Raw genomic sequence first — 10,942 nt, forward strand, 5'->3', positions numbered from 1 at the left:
ATATATATATATTCGTTTTACTACGCAGAAATCAAGAATGAAAGACAAAGTTGTTTTAGTTTTGCTTCATGGTGTCATCCTTCTTCTAACATGGCATTATGGAGGTAAGTTGTACAGTAAAATTGAACAATGAATGCAATGGAAATGTGGTGAGAGTTTTTGTGTATATGTTTTGGGAGTGTTGGAAGACAACTGGAAGAAAGCTATAAAGAAAACACCATCTGAGAAATTGTAGTCGAAGAAAAATTAAATCAAATCAAATCAAATCACTTTTATTGTCACATCACATGTGCAGGTACATTGGTACAGCACATGTGAGTGAAATTCTTGTGTGCGAGCTTCACAAGCAACAGAGTTGTGCAAAATACAATAATGTAAACAAGCAAAATACAAGAATGGCTACATCTGAAACTAATAAATATATGTACAATATATAATAGTATATGCATTTCTGGATGTGTATACTAAATATTTTTCTACGTGTGTGTGTGTGTGTGTGTGTATACATATATTTTACAAATTAAATAGAGTAAACAATAAGTAGAATATTTAAAATAAATAAAATAAAATATACAGAGTGAGACATGTGCAAAACAGTGGCGTTACTGTACGGTATGTAGTGCATAATGTTAAAGTTCCAGTAGTGAAGCTGAGGTGTCTATGAAGTGTTCAGCAGTCTGATGGCCTGATGGAAGAAGCTGTCTCTCAGTCTGCTGGTATGGGACCGGATGCTGCAGAACCTCCTTCCTGATGGAAGCAGTCTGAACAGTTTATGGCTGGGGTGACTGGAGTCCTTGATGATCCTCCCCGCTTTCCTCAGGCACCGCTTCCTGTAGATGTCTTGGAGGGAGGGAAGCTCACCTCCAATTATCTGTTCAGAGCACCGCACTACTCGCTGGAGAGCTTTGCAGTTCTAGGCGGTGCTGTTGCCATACCAGGTGGTGATGCATCCAGTGAGGATGCTCTCAATGGCACAGTGATAGAAGGTCCTGAGGATGCGGGGGCTCATGCCGAATCTTTTCAGTCTCCTGAGAAAGAAGAGGCGCTGCTGCGCCTTCTTCACTGTTTTGTTTGTGTGTACTGACCACGTAAGATCCTCAGCCAGATGTACACCAAGGAACCGGAAGCTGCTCACTCTCTCCACAGCAGCGCCGTTGATGGTGATGGGGGTGTGTACTTCTCTGCACCTCCGGAAGTCCACTATCAACTCCTTTGTCTTTGCGACGTTGAGGGTGAGATGGTTGTCTTGACACCAGTGGGTCAGGGCGCTGACCTCCTCCCTGTAAGCCGTCTCATCACCGTTGGTGATAAGACCCACCACTGTAGTGTCGTCCGCAAACTTCACAATGATGTTGGAGCTGTTAGTGGCTGTGCAGTCGTAGGTGTAGAGTGAGTACAGGAGAGGGCTCAGTACACACCCCAATTACCCCAATTACCCAAATGAAGTGTAATTATATTATTGGTTTATTATACTTTATCCACAGGTCGGTCTCAGATGATTGGTCCAACTCAACCATTGGTTGCAATGACAGGGGATGACATCATTTTACCATGCCAGCTAGAACCAGCTAGGGATGCTGTTGACTTGACTGTGGAATGGTCTAGACGTGACCTTAAACCAAGATTTGTCCATTTAAAGCGGGACGATGCGGAGCTCGTGACTCAGAATACTTTATACTCCAGAAGAACATCACTGTCTGTCAACAAACTGAAATGCGGTGACATTTCATTGAAACTCTCCAAAGTACAAGTCTCTGATGCAGGAACATACAGCTGCCTTGTTCCTGAAATTGGTGCAAAATCTGGCATGGAGCTTGTTATTGGTAAGTTGACATTAACCCCATTTGCTCTTAAAAGAAAGAAATAAAAAAACAAAACAAAACAAAACAAAACGAAAGAAAGAAAGAAAGAAAGAAAGAAAGAAAGAAAGAAAGAAAGAAAGAAAGAAAGAAAGAAAGAAAGAAAGAAAGAAAGAAAGAAAGAAAGAAAGAAAGCATCAAAGCTTATTGACAAATAACAGAAGGGTTCTTGTGACAAGAGGGCTATTCTACTGGGAAGTGGATCATCTACAGGGCTATTTAGAGTTAGAGACATTTCATAGGTCACTTGGCTTGACTAGATGGACATTTAAACATGTAACAGGATTAAATAGGAAAACCACAGTGGAACTTTAAAAAAACATGTTAGTGTTTGTTTAAAAATTAGATCACCCTACCATTTCAACTAAAAGCTTGAATATTTGGTGTGACCACAGGGTACAGGGGCTGATCTAGAAGAAATTTGGGCTGATATTAACCATTAAAATAATTGAAAAATGTTTTAATTCTGAACTTTGCATTCCAAGTAACTTTTTCCCAAATTTTCTTTGTAGGTTCTGTTTCTTCTGTAGTCATGGAGATATCCAAAGTCAAAAATGAAATCTTCTTTAAATGCAAATCTAACGGCTGGTATCCAGAGCCTCGGGTGTTTTGGCTGAACAGTCAGGGAAAACAAATCACAGCTGAATCTACAAACAGTGCCAAAGGTTCTGATGGCCTCTATACTGTCAGCAGCACTGTGACTGTGAACAAGAGACAGACCTACAGTCTCACCTGCAGAGTCCAACAGAAGAACATCAACCAGACTGAAGAAGCACATATCCATGTATCAGGTAGAAAAAATACATGCCTGTGTTCATGAGTGATTCTAATTATTTCTTAGTTATAGACAGTATATTCTGTGTGCTTTGTACTTTCAGCTGATTTCTTCTTGGTCCAGTGTAATCCTGCTGTTCAGATTACTATCAGTGTAGCTGTTTAATATTGATTGTTACAACGGTATTATTAATATGGAAATGTGGACAAAAGAAAACCAGTAAGTTCTATCTTTATCAAACTTTTCTGACAAATGCAGATAATCATTAAATTCATAGATGCAGTAATTTGGAACTTTAAATAGCTCTGCCAAAGGTACTGATTACTAAATCTTTCCCTACCCTTGGTACCAACATAATCTATTTTTTTTTTTTAGTGTTTTAGTTTAAAATGTTTCTTAAAAACACAGTATTTATGTCTACCTGATATTTATTAGGTTTCATTGACATTATTTTGTTTCAGTAGGAATTATTTACCTTTTTTGTGATGTTGTTTATGATTTCATTTCCCCCTGCAAATGTGAAATTTTTGAAAAAAAATGTTTATTGTAGAAAGCAAGTGTTTATTTTAGTTCTGAGTGATATTAAAAACATTTTTCATCCATTTTTATTCACATGGAAATCAAGATACATGATGAAGATGAAAATGAACTACATCAAACAGAGATGGAGGAGAAATTACAGAGAGAATGTGATGAAAAGAAAATACTTAAAAATGAGTTGCAGAACAATGTGGAGGACTTAGAACATGTCCAAGAAACCATTAAAAAACTGATGGAGCAGAAGATGTTTCTGAAGAACCAGAGAAAAAAACTCTTCACACTACTGCAGGAGGACAAGACAGAGATGAAAGAGATCACGGAAAAGTTGGAGAAAGAAAACCCAATACTTAACAAAGAGAAAAAAATGCATAGACGTGGAGATAAAAAAAAATTAACCTGGAAAAGAGAACGGAAGTACATGGAGAACTGTTAAAGATCCGGTTCGATCCCTGGGCTCTCTGTCCTGGTCGTTGTGTCCTTGGGCAAGACACTTTACCCTACCGCCTACTGGTGTTGGCCAGAGGGGCCGGTGGCGCGATATGGCAGCCTCGCTTCTGTCAGTCTGCCCCAGGGCAGCTGTGGCTACAACCGTAGCTTCCCTCCACTAGTGTGTGAATGCAAGAGTGAATGAATAGTGGCATTGTAAAGTGCTTTGGGTGCCTTGAAAAGCGCTATATAAATCCAATCCATTATTATTATTATTATTAAAGATGACAGAAAAACTAATGAAGGAAATAGATATGATTATAATCAAAATGACAGAAAGAAAGGGAAAGCTGGAAAAACACAAGGAACACATTTTTAAAGACTTGAGAGAGCAACAAAGAAATGAAAGAGATTTAGATGAAACTGTCAGAGAAACAAGTGAGAAGATATGAACAACTGTCTAAGAAGCCAGGGTGAGTTTTTCTTTAATATATTTCTTGCTAAAAATCACATGTACGAACTGTTGTGTTGTGTTCAGTTTACATTCTCAGTGTATCTCCTTTTTTTCCATCAGCGAAGGACAGAGTGACACAACAAATAAAACATGGGTTGTTTTTATCATTGCAGTCATTTTACAATGTGTTGCCTGGTATTTCTATATTTTTCTGCTTTAAATTTATACTATATACATTTAACAAGACGTGCATTTTGACTAAATTTCATCATAGGAGAATATTTTATTTTGTTTCTTTAAAACAAAATAGAAGAGATTCAGAAGAAAATCGCTTGATGAACATCTGTCTAAGAAGCCAGGCATTTATTTTACTGATTTTCTTTCTCTCTGTGTTCAATGAAGCTAAAACACAGAGCGAGAATCACCAATTAACTTAATATGCATACAGGAACAAGGAAAATTTTCAAATGCCACATGAACATGTTAATTCTATACAACCCAAGACAATAAAACATGGAGTATGTTGAACAGTAAACCTTTTCTTCGGCTAAGTTTGAAGGCATTTTTGAGACTCAAAATGTGGTTTTAGTGACAGGGTTAGAATTTGGTTTTGGTTAACTTTAAGGTAAGGGACTAGGGAATGCATAATACCAACTAGATGTCCCCAAAAGATGTGAATACCCAATATATACATATATACAACATATATATATATATATATATATATATATATATATATATATATATATATATATACACATATATACAACATATATATATATATATATATATATATATATATATATATATATACATATATATACAACATATATATATATATATATACATATATATACAACATATATATATATATATATATATATATATATATATATATATATATATATATATATATATACATATATATATACATATATATATATATATATATATATGTATATATATATATATATATATATATATATATATATATATATGTATGTGTGTGTGTGTGTGTGTGTGAGAGTGAGAGAGAGAGAGAGAGAGAGAGACACAAAGCTATTTTGTATTTTTTAGTTTCGTTTTTTTAGTTTAGTTATCCAAAACAACGATTGTGTCGTCAGGATCTGCTTTTAAATTAAACATAGAAATGTCTGGTTACGATGCATGTAAGGGTGGGTGGTGGGTAGGGGCCAACAGCATCTGCTCCCTTACACCTGACACATGGAAGCGCTGTGTGGTTCTACAGGGAAGAACCAAATGCAGACTAAATGTAAATAGCAGCTTGCTGAAGCACAAAACTCAGCCATCAACTGATAGAAACTAAGAACACTAATACTAGGAGAGAGGACACAGCCTGGGTTAGGACAGATCACAATGCGTCGATGAACAAAGGAAAACTGAAAACTTAAATGCACAAATGAGCTCAGGGATGAGAGAAAACACCTGAACACAGCTGAATGGAATGATGGATAAATAAAACAGGAAACCCAGACTGACTACAACACAAGAGCTTGACACGGACAAAAAAGTAAACAGACTTCATATAGAGCCACACAAACATGCATAGACTAAATACAAGGAATTGAAAAAGGAGGAAGGGAACACAGAATAAAAGAAAATCAATTAAACACACATAAGTGTCATGGTCTGGGTGTGTGGCTGTAAAATTCCATTGAAGGTCTGGACCTCCCTGGTATCCACGCATGGGCAGGGCCTACAGCCTCCCTCACCTGAAGCTGATTGAGGCAATCAGGTTGGAGATTTAAGCTTCAGACTTTTTTGGAAGAAATCTCAGGAGAAAGATCTGTCGTTTAAAAAAAGATTTTGTTTGCATTGGCAGTTGAAATTATAAGTTTACACAGTGCTGGTGACCTCTGTGTGAATCGGCAGCATGCTTCATAAAAAGGACAAAACTCAAGTGTGCTGCACAACATTATATAGTGAGACAAAAGCATAGATTATAGCAACTATCCTCCTACTGCACGGATGTGGCAGTCTTGGTGTCTGCTGCGAAGCATCCTGAATGATCAAGAATTTCAGTCTCTAGATGTGCAAAGCTGGTAGAGACATACCCTAAAAGACTGGCAGCTGCAATTGCAGCAAAAGGTGGTTCTGCAAAGTATTTACTCAGGGAGCTGAATAATTACGCACACCCCACTTTGCAGTTATTTATTTGTAAAAAGTGTTTGGAATCATGTATGATTTTTGTTCCACTTCTCACGTGTGAACCACTTTGTGTTGGTCTTTCACGTGGAATTCCAATAAAATTGATTCATGTTTGTGGCTATAATGTGACAAAATGTGGAAAAGTTCAAGGGGCCGAATACTTTTGCAAGCCACTGTATACATATGTGAATTGATTTCAGGCACAGTGCTCTTAAACTGCTCCACCAGTAACAGCTCTTGCACTAATCCAACCCTTATATACAGAACACCATTGATTAAAGTGCCTCCCCTTCTTTCTGTGAAAGTCAGTGCTGTTGTGATTAAATTGTTTTGTGTTACGTTGGAAACACTGGTTGTAGACATCGAAGTTCAAGTCCATAAAACTAAATCACCCGAATGCCGGTCAGCTCTGTAAAAACATGCTGCGACATGCCAGTGCTCTTTAACTAAGAGTACATTAAGAGCTTCTAATCATGTGAGCTGTATATATGGAACAATGCTGCTATTAAATAAACAAGATTAACCCAAAACACACTTACTCAGTAACTGCTGGGTGATTTCTGTATTTGAAGCTTTAACACTGCAATTTAACACTTTAACACAGCACCACTGCAATCCATTTCTATTCTTTTTGATTTAGTCATAAGGTCTTGTATTTATATTTGTTCTGTACTTCCTGTGTGCTTTGCAGGGTGCAGAGAGAAAGAGTTAATGAAGGAGGAGCGTTAAACAGCACACTCACGTGTTACTTGTTTTCACGAGTGAAAAAGTAACACGGGGTACTTTAGATAGGTATAGTGTGCATGTCTATAAATTGTTGTATTGCGTATGTTCAATTAGATCAGTGGTTCCCAAACATTTTTTGCTAGGCCCCCTGCACACACAAACACACAAACAGAATGAAAGGAAAACAGACAGGTGTTCTTAGTAAATAAAAGAGTCTTTATTATAGAGCATCCTAACATAAAGAGCCGGCAACGCCGTTTTACCAATAACACTTGGAAAAAGGGAAAAAAGGTTGCAACAACAAAGAACACAACAACCAAACAAAAACTCCACACCACGAGGAGGTACTTCCAGGGGCCCACAAGCTCACCCTGTCACTAACAGCAGCTGGCTTTACTGCTGCCAAGGCCCACAAGCCCACACTACTCACGTAAAGCAGCTCTGCTATTTCCACAACTCCACACTTCAGGCAGGCTACCTACACACCAAGCAGCGACACCCCACCCTGCTCACAGCTCATCCCCAGCTTATATGACCTCAGAGAGGTGATTGCTGACTGGAGTCAGGTGGCAAACGAGGCTAATCAGAAGCAGCTGTGTCCTGGGGAGAGAGGAGAGTGAGAGAGAGAGAGGGGGTAGGAGTAAGAGAGGAGGAGGCGGAGAAAAACACCACGCCCACACAAGGGCAGTATCAGGAGGCCCAGCTAGGGCCGTAACACATATATAAATATAACCACTTTTTTCCATTAGTAATTCATTTTGTGCATAATTTTATATTATTGTTAATAATAAATTAATTAAAGCAATAAAACAAGCCGAAAGAGCCGGTTCTCTAAAAAGAGCTGGAAATTCAGGCACTATCTGTCTCGCTAGCTTGCGCTGCCCTCAGTGGATCTGCGCTCGACAGCAGTGTTGCCAATTCCTCAGTAAGGAAAATCGCTATTGGCTGTCCTAAAAGTCGCTAGAAGTAGCTAAATGACATCATCGCCTAATTTGCATAATTGGTCATGCTAATGTAATTGTAACCTACGTTGTTGGAGAGAGAAATAACATCGTGGAAGAGACATAAAGTGAGTCAAAAATGTTCTAAATGCAGTTAGAATTTATTTAGAACTACAAATTAAATTTATTTTAGCAATTATTGTTTTTTAATGTCATAATTCCAACCCTGCTCCTTTATCCGGGCCCGGACCGGTAAAAGTGACCCGAAATAGGCACTCTGGTGGAGTTACTTTGTGTGTGTGTGTGTTTATAAGTAGTTTTAAACCTTGTGATCCACAAAACAGCAACAACAGTAAAAGAAGAACTGACTGCGTTACAGTCAGTGCGGGAGCAGCGGCTTCGCTCATGCGTGGTTCATTTGCAGTTTGAACACATAGGTGTGCACATCTCCTGCCCTGATTGCAGCTGGGGGAGGACTATCCTCCGCCTCTGAGCGCTTTGGCACGGGCGAAGTGCCCACGGCAGCGCCACTGCTTGTTGAGAGTAAGAGCGATACGCGCTTTCACGTCAAAAAGTCGTCATAAATAAGTCTCCAATAACACCAGAAAAAGTCGCCAGATTTGTCGCTAGTCGACTTTTAGAAAAAAAGTCGCCAAGGGGGTCTGAAAACTCGCTAAATATAGCGACAAAGTCGCTAAGTTGGCAACACTGCTCGACAGTGCAGCCTAGGTGGATAAGTCGAACGCAGATCCACTGAGCTCTCAACACAGACAGCCTTGTCAGAAGAAAAGTTGATACAATAAATTAAAAAAAAGTTGTATTGTTGATACATATGTGTACCGAACCGAAAGCACTGTGTCGAACGGTTCAATGCCGATACATGTATTGTTGCACCCCGATTATATATAATTGATAAAACATGAAATTCAATAAATACAATGGCATAAAGCAGGCTACAGGAAGATGCAATCACATGTGACTGAAATGGAACCCTGTTGGGCCTCAGTCACCACAGGAAGAGGAAGTTCTTACAAGAGAATATATATCCTCAGTTCAGTCTGATGCTCATGCACTCAGCACCAAGACAACATGGAGGTCAGATTTCCCACCATCAGACTCTGTGAGTACTGACCTTGTCTGTTTATAAAAAAAGATATTGAGTCTGCGACAGAGAAAGTGCATGCAAGGGAAATTAATATATCCAAAATGCACCCACATATTTGCATGTACTCATTTTGGACATGTGAAAATGCTCACTAATAAATGCATAGGACTTATTACTAATGATTGACAAAAAATATGTTAAATATTAAAACTGTTATTCTCAATCTGTTCAGTGATGAATGTTCTGTTGCTGCTGGTTATAGTAGCTGAATCCAGTGATTCTCAAGCATATAGTAAGTTTAAGTCTTTTTTGCGTATTTTTAACTGTGTGTGTGTGTGTAGGTGTGTAATAAATTTTATATATCTTTTAACAATATTACGTTTCTGAAACTACTGCAGTTGTTATTTTCCAGCTAAAATAGAGCTATAATACAGCTCTAAAACACTTCTGAAATAACCACTTGCATATGTTTATTTACTATTTTGTTGAAATTATTATTTTGAAATTAACTGAAGCCACTTTTAACTGTTTATGTATAAATCGATATCATTTGAAAGCTTTAGTGCTTAATGTGTATATATTGGTGTTTGTCAAAAAAAACTAAAAACAATAATAAAAAGAAGCACATGTGCAAGAACCTTGTCTTTAAAATTGTTATTTTTTAAATAGAAGAGATTCAATTTAAAAAAAAAGAGTCTTTATTGGATTTTGTGTCTCAGATTTAGGTTTTCCTCAAGTTCTTCCAAACAGGCAGCAGTTCTTTCAAGGAGAATCTATCACTATCAGCTGTGAAGGGCTAAATGGGCGGACTGGATGGAGAGTGATGAAAAAGATAAATGGAGATATTAGAATATGTGCTTCAACCTGGGAAACATTGATTGGATCTTGCAATATTTGTAATGCATATCCTTCAACTGACAGTGGAGAATACTGGTGTGAACATGGAGAAATACAAAAAAGCAACTCTGTCAACATCACTGTATCTGGTATGTACATGGGAAAAAATATGCGTTATATTACATATTACTATATATTTAGTCCATCAAATCTGTTTGGTTTATCACATACAGTAACTATTTAAAATCTTAATATAAAATGTGTAACAGTAGGTGGACATTCGGTAAGGCTGCACTTTTTGCTGCGATCTCGTATAGAAAACTATTCTGCGCGTATTTAAAACAGGTTAGCGGCTCTGAACTGTAGTAAAGGGAACTCTGGCTAAAACTTCGGGTTCTGTGTCAGGCTTGTAGCTGAAAACTAGCTTTACTTTGTTGTCTGCGTCAACTTTGCTAGCGAGAGACAGAGAGAGGCGTTGAAAGGGTGGAAAACAGGAGGAAAATACGAACACAGTGTACAATCGAGTCTTAATAGCTTACTTACAACTAGGCACTTGGGCACTCTTTTTGGCTGCAGTGGTTATTATCATATTTAGATGCTTCCATTTCCGGTTTCTGGTTGGTGATAACTCGCAAACTTCGACTCTCCTTTTTCTCCCTCCCTCGCGCTCACAGACACATAACGCCGCAAGTAGAGCTGACATGGGCCGCAAGATTGAAACACAGACATTAGAGCCTCTTAAAGTGTTTTGTTTGGGTTTCCACCGGCATGGAATTACCAGGATAGGGCATAGCCTAACATATTAAACAGGAAATGACGTTGTGTAATCCATTTATTTCAACAAAGTAACTGTATTCTGAATATCACCTTTTTAAACGGTAACTGTAACGGAATACAGTTACTCATATTTTGTATTTTAAATACGTAACGGCGGTACATGTATTCCGTTACTCCCGAACACTGATATATATAAATACAAATATATATATAGATAGATAAACATGAACATATCCACTGTGCAAAGTGACATCAGAGTGGTACTTTCATTTGTCATTTTTGGACATCCAGTTTTTGTCCACTGAGAAGTTGTTTTGTAACACAAGGCAAGAT

General features: G+C 37.9%; 1 pseudogene across 1 annotated transcript; it reads left to right on the forward strand.

Annotated features, from left to right (window-relative positions):
- Positions 1-37: 37 nt before the first annotated feature.
- Positions 38-4,059, forward strand: LOC309702076 (butyrophilin subfamily 3 member A2-like; annotated as a pseudogene). Its single transcript, XR_014280827.1, has 6 exons — positions 38-104; positions 1,485-1,823; positions 2,372-2,650; positions 2,738-2,853; positions 3,252-3,609; positions 3,885-4,059. The product of XR_014280827.1 is annotated as a butyrophilin subfamily 3 member A2-like (transcript).
- The last annotated feature ends 6,883 nt before the right edge of the window (positions 4,060-10,942 follow it).

Source organism: Aulonocara stuartgranti (genome assembly GCF_965226115.1).
Source record: "Aulonocara stuartgranti genome assembly, chromosome: 3".
Taxonomy (NCBI): Eukaryota; Metazoa; Chordata; class Actinopteri; order Cichliformes; family Cichlidae; genus Aulonocara; species Aulonocara stuartgranti.